This window comes from Haemaphysalis longicornis, unplaced genomic scaffold (genome assembly GCF_048455015.1).
Source record: "Haemaphysalis longicornis isolate Haplotype H1 unplaced genomic scaffold, Haemaphysalis longicornis Haplotype H1 scaffold_319, whole genome shotgun sequence".
NCBI classification, from domain to species: Eukaryota; Metazoa; Arthropoda; class Arachnida; order Ixodida; family Ixodidae; genus Haemaphysalis; species Haemaphysalis longicornis.
In genome coordinates, this window is record NW_027526342.1 from 87,755 (window position 1) to 102,500 (window position 14,746).

The window sequence follows — 14,746 nt, forward strand, 5'->3', positions numbered from 1 at the left end:
CACCAGGTGCAGCAGGCGGCCGTTGGTGCCCAGCACCCCGCCGCCGTTGGTGCCGGCCTCTCGCCGGTGCAGCAGCTGCTCGATGACACCGTCCATGCAGTCGGGCTGGACGGGGCAGTGCTCCCTCTGGCACCTGAATGCTTGCCGCCGTGCCGGTGAATGTCCCCACCCCGGGCTGGAACAGGGCCTCGAACTTGGTCAGGAGGCCGGGGACGTCTGCCACTGCATGCACTGCTTCCTGGTACTCCGGCAGCCTCACGCCCAACGCCTGGATCCAGTTCCGGCCCAGCAGCGTCGGTGACGGCCCCTTGGTCAGGTACAGGGGAAGGGTGGCCTCCCTGTCGCCAAGGCGGACGCTGACCTGGGCTTGACCCTCGACTTGGGCGAGCTGTCCGGAGTAGCTGCGCAGCATGACGCCCGACGCCTCGACGGCCACGCCAGGGAAGGTGCGCTTGAAGGCTTTCCCGGCCATGACCGACACACTGGCCCCTGTGTCCAGCTCCATGGAGATGGGGCGCCCGCAGACTTCGACAGTCAGCCAGTATGGTGGCACCGGCGGCTGCACTGTGCCCGCGTGCCACATGTCGAAAATCTGCGGGTCTTCGGCCACGGCGTGAAGCCTAGCCGCTGCACCCGAAGCTGCTGCCGCACGCCCCCGCCGCCTACCCTTGCGCCGACTCCCTCGGCCGTGGGCTGGCGCGGAACCTGTGCTCGGCGCCGGCTGCTGCTTCCGTCCGTCCGCCGTCGTCCCCCCTTGGCACGCCCGAGCAATGTGCCCAGTTCTTCCGCACGCAAAGCACTCCGCTTGCGCGAACTGGCACTGGGATGGGGGGTGGTCACCACCGCAGCGAACGCACCTGCCATGCCGTGCCGCCATCTTGTTCACCGCCGCCTCCGCCGACGGTGCGCCGGCCGCACGCGCTAGCTCGCCCGCGTCCTTGGCCGCAGCCTCCATCGCCAGCGCTGCCTTCACGGCGTCGTCCAACGAGGGGTCGGGAAGCTCCAGGAGTCGCGCCTGCATGGCGGGGTCGTTGATGCCGCAGACGAAACGGTCCCGGAGCAGCGAGTCGAGCTGCTCCCCGAAGGCGCAGCCGCTCGCCAACCCTCGCAGCGCTGCGACGAACTGCCCGAGTGTCTCTCCGTCTCGGCGGCTCCGGTTATTGAAGCGAAAACGCTCCATTAGCGTCGACGGAGCCGGGCTGTAGTGCGAGCGTAGCGTCGCGAGCAGCTCACCCAGCGACTTGTCGTGCGGCATGGCCGGCTTGAGCAGGTCGAGCAGGAGAGCGAAGACGCGGGTCCCGCAGCTGGCCAGGAAGATGTCGCGCTGTTTTGCCTCGGGTGTGTCGTTCGCCCGGAAAAACACGCCGACTTGCTCCTCGTAGACCGGCCAGGCGGACCCTTCACCCTCGAACGGCTCGAGCCTCCCGTACAGCGGCATGGCGTAATGGCGGCTGGCTTGAGGGGGCGGTGTCTCGGCGTTCTCGGTGGCGGCGTTCACGGTGGCTTCGGCCGCTCCGCGGGCTTCTTCCCTCGTCGCCAGTGTCACAATTTAGTCCCGCGTTCGTGAACCTGGGAGGGTAGGGGTACCCTCCAGCCGAGAGACGACATGCAGCGTGCTGGTGGTGACGGTGACTGACCCCCGAGCAGCCGTCCTCGGAGGTGTTTATTGCCCGGCCACACACAAGGTTGCCCACCGAGCCTGGTGGGGCCACTGAACTTAGCGGCCAACGAATATCAGGGATGGGGGGCGCCACACACTTGTCACACAAAACCTATACGTGGTGCATAGGCGAATTGTATTGTGCTTAATTTCCACGCTATAAATGGTTGCGATAATAATTAATATTGTAGGTATTTAGATTTTTCTCTACACCCTCATACTAAAGTTTCTTCCCTCGCGCTACGCAGCGGGAGCTACCTGTGGGACTACACTTCTCTTAACTCACACAATGTGCGGAGTGGTGACTTGAGCCATGTCTGCCCTCTCGTTTTGCACTCATAATTTTTCCCAAAAAGCAACACCACTCGTAAAACGTGCGCGAAGCCACCACGCGGGTAAAGGCAGCCTTCTCCTGGCTGGGCAAGGGGTCTAAGCACCGACGAGTTGTCTGGTGGCGGCGGCCGAAAAAAGTTAAAGCCAATATAATCAGACCGCCATCTAACTAAACCGATCTTACGAATTTCCCATTCTAACGAACAAATTCGGAATCCCTCACACTTTTACAAATTCCAACTAACTGACTAGATTCAGCGCCTTTCCCAATTTAACGGAGTGTTTCGAGAAACAGACACATTTAAAAGGGAGCAGTTTCGAATGTGGTTTGTCAGAACGCGTCGAAGTTTACTGTTCAACGTCGGAAAACAACCATGCGTCTAGTTTTGATTTTAAAGCTAAGCTTTATACTACTTCCGTCCAGCGATTTCATGGAGGATGCACAAATGACCTTTTGACCGGAAACACACCCCCTGCGACACACCCCTCGAAGCCCATCGCGTGATTGGCCGGGCCCGCTGTTGGCGCCTGCGGGCGCCGACAGCGGTCGCCACCGCCGCTGCGGCCGAGGCAGCCAACCACCCCCGCAGCCTCCCACGCATGCGGCGCTGGGTCGTTACGGGCAAAGTGACTCGTGTCGCGCCCGGCGAAGAGGAACGGTGCGTTCGCCATGAATGAAAGCCGCGTTCGCCCGGCCTCCTTCTGTGAACGTTGAAGGGAACCGAACGACTTTGAGACGTGGTCGGCAATACAGTTAAATCAAAGCTGTAACAAAGCGAAACCAAGACTCAGTCAGACTGAGACAAGAGTTTGCCTTGCATGTCCAAGGTTAGCTGAGCTAAAAACCGCAGCCATTTTTCGGAGTTCTGCGAGACAAACTCAGCAGTCCCTATTTTCGATCACTGATACTAGATGGCGCCAGCAGTGGTAGGGGCGCTTGCTTCACGTCTCGTGCGGAAGGTGGCATTGAAGATTTCCACGTCGCGGCTTCTGAGAGAAGAAAAACGTCCTGCGTTGACAGTTTTTCTGTCGCGAGGAAATGGAGCCCCCAAATAAAAATAGGAAAGTTCTAACACTCCACCAAAACGGGGAACTAATCCGTGCCGCCTCGAGCGGGCTTAAAAAATGAGACATGGCTGCCGACCACGGCACAACGGCCCACCACGCCTTTCAAAATCTTTCAGGGAAATGGCACCATCACCCGTTCCAGTTCGCCTGGAATCGCGGCCACTGAAATTACAATTTCACGCTGTCTGCTGGCATGTGCCTCTCTTTAAACATGGAATTTATGGAATCGACCACTTGCAAAATGGCATTCCCGATTTTACGAAGTTCTCGATTTAACGAAATAATTCGCGGTTCCCGGTGACTTCGTTAGATCGGGTTTTAACTGTAGTCAAACTTCGTGGGAGAAAAAATTTCTGGGAGCAAATCAATTTCCTTTCGTGCTTTGAAGTCAAAAGCCTGGCAGTACTCGTTATTGATTTGATCAGGAGGTTTAAGGCGCCGACACTACACAGGGGATGAGCCGCGCCAAAGTGGAGGGTCCGGATTAATTTTTACCACCTGGGGTATCTAACAAGCGCCGAAATCTCCAACACACGGGCGTTTTCACTTTATTAAAAACTTGTTTGCTGCTGCATCGTATTTGTGTCTGTTTTTTATTTTCGTTTGTTCGTCTTACGGTGCGAATTGTGGTGGAAACCAGATTGGCAAACGCCACAGCTTCCCTAGAATAAGGGTTCTGTGCCGAGTACACATGTAATCACATACAATCGCTTTAGAGTGTCACACGGCACGCACTACTATATAACTTAAAGTTTCCAAAACACATGTTTTCAAGTTTTCAACAGGGCACATTAGCCCTTCAAAGCTCCGTATTCTTGGCCCATCCATCAGATGGGTATGTTCCTCAAAGTAACAATGGCAACAACTTTAATTCTAGGCTGGCAACGTGCAGAGGTACCGCAGTGCTTGACATAATTATAAAACATGTGAACCATGCATGGTAAAGACCTTTACTGCTACTGTGGAGAACCGAGTTCAAATTTCATGGGAACAGACATTTATTCTTAATTTACTCTTTCCCGCCACGCCACAACACGAATGACGACGCATATTCGCCGAATTGGGATCTTAATACGAAGTTAACAACCGGATAGAAGGACGACGCTGTCAGCAATTTTTTGTTAAATTGTTGACCAGTCTTAGGTACGCATGCATAACGAAATGTATAACATTGATGTGCTAATTATTCTCCAAGTGTAACCTGTGCAATTAAATATTTTTTTACTATCTTCAATGTCCGGTTGAATCGCGTTTTTTGTGGACTTGGGTTAGGTTGAGCTAAATGAATTCCACTTTTAAATGCAAAGCATTTCTTAGCCTCGCCTCTTCCTGTGTCGGACGGCGTCAACAGCTCCGCGTCCGCAGCAGGTGCGCCTCTCCTCCTTCCCTCCTCTCTCTCAACAGCAGCTGGCGCGCGCATGCGTCGTAGTCAGCCCATTCGCTCCGTCGCGGTCTCGGTGTAACAGGTGCGTGATAGCAGCGTTGTTGGGCGTGAAAGGGCGCGCGCTGCTTGCGCATGCGCGCTCTCCCCCCCTACTGCGCGCGCTGCAAAAATAAAGCGGCTAGCGGTCGCTCGTGCTTCAGTCACTGCGTTGCGCCTTCCTTCCTTGGTTGACGCTCGCTCCACCCTAACGCGACTTTACTCTCCTCTCTCTACCCCAAACCAACACCAACGCAACTACGACCCAACTACCCACCCTAACGCGACTTTACGCGGCGTTAACGACCCCCAATGCTCTGCATTTACTCGTGTTTCCCTCGCGGGAAGGCGCGGGAATTTTTTTTTTTTTTTTTTTTACAAAACCGGACGCCGATTGAGCGGCGCCGTGATCTGTTGTGCGAGATACCTGTGTAGAGAATGGCTGCACGAAGAGCATCTTTCGGGACATGATCTTGGGCCTCTGCACCAAGATTGCCACCGGGTGACTGATGAAACTGGTGCTGAGAGAGAAAGAGCGCATCCTCGGCTCGGTTATGTCCAGGAAGGTCACCAAGTCCGTTTGCTGCGAAGACCCAGAGGGAAACAATATATTTGGAGTCAACAACGAAAAACTCATTGCAAGAAATTTGTCCACGAAAGTGTAAAAACAAGAAGGCTTATTGATGTAGATCACTGTTCCACAAATACAAGTGTGCCACTCGCAACCGCAACACTTCTTTAATGGAGCCGAAAATGTTGAATGAATTGACTGCTCGTATGGCAGCTCCTTTTTTACGTCAGGACTTTAATTTGTGACGTATGAAATTAACAACGGTGAACGTCAAGTCATATCTTCGGACCGATCAATGTGCGCCATACGTAGCGCCGGCAGGCACGGCTTCCGCTATGACAAGAACGTAGCTTCAGCGAAGCTACGCACTTGTCACAGCTGTCGCTTCTTAAACACCGTTCATCCGTGTATATTAGTGTTAAAGAAAAACACCTTCAACAGAAACGGCTTGCCACTTGAAAGGGGCAGCAGTGTCAGTTGGACATAGCCGTAGAAGACGACTTGTAAAGGATGCCGCACCGGCGGTTTGAACGACGAAAACGGCGTCGGCTGCTTCGCGGACGACTGATGAGATCATGCCCCATTCTGACAAAAACAATAATCGCCACCTTTGCGTTTGTTGCAGCAAGAGAGCGCACGAGAAGCTAAATGTAAACAGTTATGATAGTCACGATCGGCTTCGTAAACCTTCCCACATCCGTATCATTACGGTGCAGTTGTCCTCGAAGGGGACCGACCACTAACATTCACGTGGTCCTCATCATAGTTGTTGGTCAACAACATAGATATTCGTAGCCTATGTCAGAAGCTGTCCTTGAATTACAGTATCATTCATGACCCCAAGATTGCTTGAAAGCCAGAGTCAGCGTTGGCGATGCATTAGTGCGTGGCCTGTTCGTTGCCATGAGAGCAATGAAAAATGGACGACAAAACTTTGGACTAGTCTCCACTGACTAATATAGCCGAGAGCGCCCGTGTGGGAGCGCCCCGAAAAAATGTGACAAGAGTTGTGAAATTGTTCTGCTGATGCCTAAAACCGTTGCACTCCCTAAGTTATTGCTGTCCAGACCTAAGTAGTTGTCCCTCAGCTTTTTAGGGAGAGAGAGGGAGGAGCGGAGGAGAGGCATTCATCGAGTACAATACGGCGTCCGAATATATAAGGCGCCAAGATTGTGAACTGCAGAAAATGCCGGCAAAAAAGTACAAATATGTATCTTTATATATCCGGGTGTGGAACTGGAACCGAACCGAACCGAAAACCGGAACTGAACCGGTAATTTTGCCGGAACTGAACCTGAACCCGAGCCGTTATTTTTTGAGCACGCTGAAGCGGAACCGGAACTGAACAGATAAAATAAATAGCGGTTACCGGTTCATGCCGAAACGGTTCGACCCTCCGTTGTTGATATTGCACAGTCAACGCAATTCATGCCTTTTTTTCTTTCACGTACCATCAACTTCGTACCCGCTCGCGCACTTTCCCCTCCAGACAATTGAACACTATCCCGCTCTATGTAACAACAGGGGAAACGGATGAGCACCAATGTAGGAATGGTCTATTTCTGATGGATGCGCGAGCGCAGTGCAAGCTGAACAAACGAAATGTCATTCTCGGCAGCTTGCAGGGGATATAAAACGACTTTGCCCTTCCCTAGCTGCGACTTCATTGGATCAATCAGGCTGCAGGACTGCTCCACTCTGCAACAGCGAAAGACCACAACCGATGTGGGCAAACTTTTTGCATTTCATAATTTGTTTAAAAGGTCCGGCACCTGCAAATTGTTCATGCTTTATAAGGGTGACCGCAGGAGCTGCTCACTGGCTAAGTCGTTTGCTGCCGACCACAAGTGCCCTCGATCTCCCTTCCCCACGACCGTTTTGCAGAAGTAGATAGAAATCGAGAACGTCCGTATATATATATATATATATATATATATATATATATATATATATATATATACATACATATATATATATATATACATACATATATATATATATATATATATACATACATATATATATATATATATATATATATATACATACATATATATATATATATATACATACATATATATATATATATACATACATACATATATATATATATATATATACATACATATATATATATATATATATATATATATATATATATATATATATATATATATATATATATATATATATATATATATATATATATATATATGTCACGAAGACAAGGACGCTGCAGTTGTCTTGAATGAGAAACACGTTTATTGGAGCGAACTTGTGCTCCCCTAACAACTCAAAAGAATACAGAGGCGGCGAAGCAGAGGTCAACAAAGTAACTTGCACAGGCGAGTGTCGTCGAATCGAATGCCCCGGCGTCCGCACTGCAGGCTTTTTATCTTTCGGCGCGCGTGGTTCTAGAAACGTCGATTCACATCGAGAACATAGTAGATCCACGAAGATTATTCTGGGCTGTTCACGTTAGATCGGAATGCTCTCCCTATCACAACAGATAACACATGCGGCACAGAAAGAAAGAATGGAACACACGCTTCCCTTGGCGCAGAGATAACACAGACCGGCGCAGCCGGGCTGTAGAAGCAAAACACAAATTAACAAACCCAATGTATGGTTGGCGGCATTACCCCCCCTCTAAGAGTGCATCGACCCGATGCTAACATAAGGGACAGTCCGAACAAATGAAAGTAAAAGTTCGTCATCGTCCGTAGAAAGGTTTTAAGCGAACCACGTGGACGACGTCAGGCCGTGTGCGTTGTCGTGATGTGCCGGAGTCACCATCGGGGATCACTTCGTAGGTAAGTTGGCCAACACGTCGTAGAATCTGATAGGGTCCGAAATACCGTCGCAGGAGCTTCTCACTGAGTCCGCGTCGTCGGATGGGAGTCCAAACCCACACACGATCCCCTGGTTAGTACTCGGCGTCTCGGCGTCGGAGGTTGTAGCGGCCCGAATCCACCAGCTACTGGTTTGTTATACGAACTCGAGCGAGCTGGCGGGCCTCCTCCGCACGTTGAAGATATCCGTGGACGTCGGCGTTGAGGTCGTCGTCTTCTACGTGCGGAAGCTTGGCGTCGAGCATCGTAGTCGGCCTTCTACCGTAGACAAGCTCGAACGGTGTCAGCTGCGTCGTCTCCTGGATAGCCGTGTTGTACGCAAACGTGACATACGGGAGCACTTCGTCCCAAGTCTTATGTTCAACGTCAACGTACACTGACAGCATATCTGCGATTGTCTTGTTCAGATGTTCTGTTAGTCCGTTCATTTGGGGGTGGTACGCCGTCGTTCTTCGGTGATCCGTGTTGCTGTAGCGTAATACTCCTTGCATCAGCTCCGCAGTAAATGCCGTTCCGCGGTCTGTGATTAGGACTTCCGGGGCTCCATGTCGCAGCACAACTTGGCCTATAAAGAACTTCGCCACTTCTTGTGCAGTCCCCCTCGGAAGAGCGGCGGTCTCTGCGTAGCGCGTCATGTAGTGTGTCGCTACGACAATCCACTTGTTCTGTGATCGTGACGTAGGGAACGGGAATAAAAGGTCCATTCCAATCTGTTGAAATGGTCTCGATGGGACCATGGGAGCTCCACCGCCCAAGATGGCCGGAGGGATCCTTCAAATTGGCGAGCCAACACAGCGCATGGTGGTCTGTTACAACCTTGAATGGCCTTCCATACACGTATGGGCGAAATTTTGAAATCGCCCATATAATAGCCAGGCACTCTTTCTCAGAGGCAGAATAGTTTTTCTCCTCCTTCGACAGACCACGGCTGGCATAGGCGATTACCCTTTCGCAGCCGCTTTGCTTTTGGACAAGGACGGCACCCAAGCCTATATCACTGGCGTCCGTGTGCATTTCCGTTTCGGCATTTTCGTCGAAATGAGCGAGCACGGGCGGGCTTTGCAGGCGTTTTTGCAGCTCGCAGAATGCTTTTTCTTGGTCGTTTTCCCAGCTGAAAGGGGTGCTATCTTTCGTCAAGCGCGTGAGTGGCTCTGCAATGCGTGCAAAGTTTGCGACGAAGCGCCGGTAGTATGCGCACAGCCCGAGAAATCTTCGCACGCCCTTCTTGTCTTTCGGCCTTGGGAAGTTCGCAATGGCTGAAGTTTTTGCCGGCTCATGTAGGACTCCCGCGGCGTTGACGACGTGGCCCAAGAACTTGAGTTCCCCGTATGCGAAACGGCACTTTTCAGGCTTCAGCGTCAACCCCGACGTACGAATGGCCTCGAGTACAGACTCCAACCTTGCAAGGTGTTCGTCGAAAGTCCGGGCGAATACCACTACGTCGTCGAGGTATACGAGGCAGGTTTGCCACTTAAGGCCAGCTAGCACAGTGTCCATGACTCTTTGAAACGTCGCTGGTGCTGTGCACAGCCCAAACGGCATCACCTTGAACTCGTATAGGCCGTCTGGGGTTATAAATGCAGTCTTCTCTCGGTCTCTCTCGTCCACTTCAATTTGCCAGTAGCCGGTCTTCAGGTCCATCGATGAGAAGTACTTCGCGTGGCAGAGGTGGTCGAGGGCGTCGTCGATTCGGGGGAGGGGGTACACGTCCTTTTTCGTGATTTTGTTCAGTCGCCGGTAGTCAACACAAAACCTTAATGTGCCGTCTTTTTTCTTTACGAGTACGACGGGCGCAGCCCAGGGGCTTTTCGATGGCTGTATAATGTCGTCGCTGAGCATGTCGTCGACTTCAGTCCCGATGGCTTCCCGTTCGTGTGAAGAGACGCGGTACGGTGACTGTCGGGTGGGTCGGGCTCCATCTTCGGTTATTATTCGGTGCTTCGCTAGAGGCGTCTGACGTAGTTTTGCGCTGGACGAAAAACATTCGCTATAGCGACGCAGCAAAGCCAATAATTTGTTCCGTTGTTCTTGCGGTAGCGCCGGATTCACGTCGAAGGGCTGCGGGAGCTTGAAGGTTTCTACGGGTGTGCGTTCAAAGTCGGCGACCGCGATCACGTCCCTTGCTTCTTGCGTTTCTTCGAGGAATGCAATTGCTTCGCCCTTGTTTAAATTCTGGTACTCCTCGGTGAAATTAGTAACCAAAATGTGCGATTGGTGTTCCTTGAAGCGCGCAATGCCTCTTGCGACAGACACACCACGGTCGAGAAGCACCCTTTGATCAGTGTCTACGATAGCGTCGACGTCAGGAGCAGCATCTTCACAGACCATCAAGCTTGCGCGGGGTGGCAGGGTGACATGATCATCGGCAATCCTTACAGCAGCACGTCGTTCGGGGTTCGGTTCCGGCGTCATGGAGTGATTGGGGGAAAAAGTTATTGACTTGGTCTGCAGATCGATTATTGCACCGTTGTCCATAAAAAAGTCCATTCCAAGAATTACTTCGCGGGAGCAGTTAGGCAGAACGACGAACGCCGCAGGGTACGTTGTGCCGTCTATGGTGACGCGCGATGTGCACGTTCCACTTGGCGTCACGAGGTGGCCTCCTGCTGTACGTATGTGCGGACCGTCCCATCTGGTCATAACTTTCTTCAGTTTAGACGCAAATGGTCCGCTCATTACCGAATAGTCAGCTCCCGTGTCTACGAGGGCGACTACGTCAAAGCCGTTGATGGACACCTTGACGTCAGATGCAGTCTTCCTCGAGTTCCGGGTTCGTCGGGGTGTCCTATCTCTGCTTGTACGTGTTGACGGTCGGGCACTGTGCATCGTCGTTGTCGTCGTCTTCTCAACGGACGTCTCGGTCAGGTCGGGTACGCGTCGCGCCGTGTAGCTGTCGTCGTGTTCGGGAGTCTCGTCAGGGTTAGGTCGGATCGTCGGGATGAGGGCATGTCGTGAATCAGGGTCTTCAGCGCGTCCTTGCGTCGTTGGAGGGTTTCCAGTTTTTCGCCGTAGAGCAACTTCACCTCCAGAAGTTGCTGCTTTTAGTTTCCCCTGCGTGGGCTGGGGGACCTTCCACGTGCGAAATCAGCATTGCTACGGCGGTTAGGCCACTGGTATGGGTAGGGCGACGGCGATAGGTGTGAGCGGGGTGGTCCTCGGTTTGTATTGGACAGGTATTCGTCGATCTCGGTAGGGCGTTGGCCAGGTCGGGGGCGTGGGGCGTCGACGGAGAAACCACGCAGTCCGAGTCTCCTGTACGGGCAGCGACGATAGATGTGATCGGCCTCTCCGCAATGGTAGCACAGCGGCCGATTATCGGCGGTTCGCCATACGTCCGTCTTCCTCGGCGCCTGGTTCGTTTTGGCGGGAAGGGGTCGGGCGGGCGACAGTGGACGGCGGTACGGCGGGACTTCTTGAAGACGGGTTGGAGCAGGGCGGGGTCGTCGAACAGCCGCGGAGTAGGTCATAGCTTGAGGCTCACGTGGTACTTCGGGAGGCGTAGAAGTCCCCAAAGCGAGTTGAATTTCTTCCCGAATCACGTCGCTCATAGAGGTGACTTAGGGTTGCGGCGTTGTTGGGAAGGGTTTCCGCAGTTCTTCCCTGACGATAGCGCGGATTGTATCACGTAGTGTGTCAAAGCTAAGAGCCCCGGCATCGATCTTGTCCGCAACTAGCGCATTGATGGGACGGTCGTACTGCCTCGTGCGCATTTCCAACGTCTTCTCCATGGCGGTCGCCTCGGATGCGAATTCGGCCACCGATTTGGGGGGGTTGCGGACAAGGCAAGCAAAAAGTTCTTGCTTTACTCCTCGCATCAGAAACCGCAGTTTCTTTTCTTCCGTCATATCCGGGTCCGCGCGACGAAATAGTCGCTTCATTTCCTCAACGAAGATTACAACTCCTTCGTTCGGGTGTTGCGTTCGAGTTTCCAGTAAAAGCGCAGCTCGTTCTTTTCTCACCACGGTCGTGAAGGTTCTAAGGAACTCGCTTTTGAATTGCGTCCAGTCGGTCAAGGCGCTCTCGTGGTTCTCGAACCAAGGTCGAGCTCCTCCAAGTAAAAGAAAACATGCCGGAAGGTTTCTTCATCGTCTCACCTGTTGAAGGTCCGCACGCGCTCCAGCTTCTCCAACCATTCTTCGGGGTCTTCAGCGGGGGCTCCCCGGAACGATGGCGGTTCCCGGGGCTGCTGCAGGACGATCGGCGACGTTGTTTCTTGCACCATGGTGTTGGTTGCAGCGTTTCTTCTCTTGGGCCCTTCTGGCATAAGACCGAACTCGGGTGGTAAATCTTGCAGGCGGAGGCTGGCTCTTGTTGGACTGGCTTGGCTGCTTCCCGAGGTTATAGTGGGCATGAAGGGTGCGTACCCAGCACCTCTACCAGATGTCACGAAGACAAGGACGATGCAGTTGTCTTGAATGAGAAACACGTTTATTGGAGCGAACTTGTGCTCCCCTAACAACTCAAAAGAATACAGAGGCGGCGAAGCAGTGGTCAACAAAGTGACTCGCACAGGCGAGTGTCGTCGAATCGAATGCCCCGGCGTCCGCACTGCAGGCTTTTTATCTTTCGGCGCGCGTGATTTTAGAAACGTCGATTCACATCGAGAGCATAGTAGATCCAAGAAGATTATCCTGGGCTGTTCACGTTAGATCGGAATGCTCTCCCTATCACAACAGATAACACATGCGGCACAGAAAGAAAGAATGGAACACGCGCTTCCCTTGGCGCAGTGATAACACAGACCGGTGCAGCCGGGCTGTAGAAGCAAAACACAAATAAACAAACCCAATGTATGGTTGGCGGCAATATGGTTGGCGGCAGTGCAAGCTGAACAAACGAAATGTCATTCTCGGCAGCTTGCAGGGGATATAAAACGACTTTGCCCTTCCCTAGCTCCGACTTCATTGGAACAATCAGGCTGCAGGACTGCTCCACTCTGCAACAGCGAAAGACCACAACCGATGTGTGCAAACTTTTTGCATTTCATAATTTGTTTTAAAGGTCCGGCACCTGCAAATTGTTAATGCTTTATAAGGGTGACCGCAGGAGCTGCTCACTGGCTAAGTCGTTTGCTGCTGACCACAAGTGCCCTCGATCTCCCTTCCCCTTTTCTGATGGAGGCGAAAAGCAAAAACGCCCGTGTGTACGAGATTTCGGCGCACGATAAAGATCCCCAGGTGGTCAAAATTAATCCGGAGCCCTCCACTACGGCGCGCCTCATCGCCTGCGTTGCGTCGGCGCGTTAAACCCCATAATCAATCAATCAATCAATCAATCAATCAATCAATCAATCAATCAATCAATCAATCAATCAATCAATCAATCAATCAATCAATCAATCTCCCTTCCCCACGACCGTTTTGCTGAAGTAGATAGAAATCGAGAACGTCCGTATATATATATATATATATATATATATATATATATATATATATATATATATATATATATATATATATATATAGCAAATCAGAATGGGCAATGGGGACTCGTTGAATTAAGACGGAAATAATGGTTGGCAGTCTAGAAAACCTCCGAAAGCAAACGGGACCATGTGGATAATGAATTTGGACAGACAGAAAGAAAGTGGAGAAAAATGCCCGCCGGGTGGGATCCGAACCCACGACCTCCAGAATACGCGTCTAGTGCGATGACCGCTACACTACCGGCGGGGCTATTTTCTCTTCCACTTTCTGGGGTATTCATGTTAAAGGGGCACTGACACAAAATTTTGAAGGCGAGATAACTTCGGAGATAGATTGGTGGGAACACACATACATCATCTGCAAAATATCAGCGGCGAATACAGCCTAGAACATATTTAAAATCAGTTTTGAAGTGTGCGAAACGCAACCGAGCAGCCAGCAGAGGACCACGCGCAATTGTAAATAAACAACATCCAAACACGTCACGAGTTTGTGTTTGCCGCTGCCGCACTACCGGCGTTTTGCGCCGGCTCGCGCGGCTCGCCGCTCCAATCGGAGGGCCGGAGGGCGGAGCTTCTGCTCTCGAGAACGAACGACCCGATCGTTGGCGGCGGAGGCGCCGTGATTTCGTCGGCTAATCGGGCAGCTGGCCGCGACCAAAGTTCTACAGCGATTCCAGACACTCTATTTCTATTACTGTTTATTACCATTGGATGCGAAAACGCGCCGGAGGCACGAAAAGCTCACTGAGCTAGCCGCACGGTCGCTGTGCAGGCGGCGGCCACGGCCGCGAAGTGGCCCAGGCCGGCGCAGGTAGCTCGAGTGATAGCTTGTTACCGCTGCACGAAATTGTCCCCAAGTCCCGACCATGGTGGCTTACGTGAGAAAGGAGTTAATGATGCGATGACGGGTTGCATTAAAAATTGTCATCTGCACCGCTTACGAGAGCGGCACTCGAATATCCGCCGCAGTGCTGAGCCGAACACATCTGTAGGCGGACCTGTAGGCAGATCGGCCGGCTGCTCCCAGCGCGCGTCTTGCCACCCACCGTCTCGAGCGTCGCGCGTCGTTCTTTAGCCGAGGTAGCATTTGCACTCGCAGCGCCTGCGTCACATCCACAGTCACTTTTTAATTAAGCGCCTCACGAGATCAGTACGTGGGGGCATTCGCAGATTCGATTCGACAGTGCTACGGCGGCTCTGCTCTGTGATATCCCTCCGACGGTCACGTGGTCAGCTTTGTTCACACAAAATCCACAAAATCCATCGTTTCGCGGCACTCGCTGAAACCGAAACTGCGACTGGCCGCATTGAAAATGCCTCTAATTAAACAACCGTCGCACGCTGAAGCAAATGAGGTTTCTACAGGTTATAAGTAGGTCACTAGCTACTTATCGCAACAAAAAAAAACAAGTTG

The 14,746-nt window shown here is 52.2% G+C and overlaps 1 non-coding gene across 1 annotated transcript; it reads right to left on the minus strand.

The window, feature by feature from the left end:
• Positions 1 to 13,503: 13,503 nt before the first annotated feature.
• Trnat-cgu (transfer RNA threonine (anticodon CGU)) lies at positions 13,504 to 13,576 on the minus strand. Its single transcript has one exon. It is a non-coding gene; the product is annotated as a tRNA-Thr (tRNA).
• Positions 13,577 to 14,746: the final 1,170 nt, after the last annotated feature.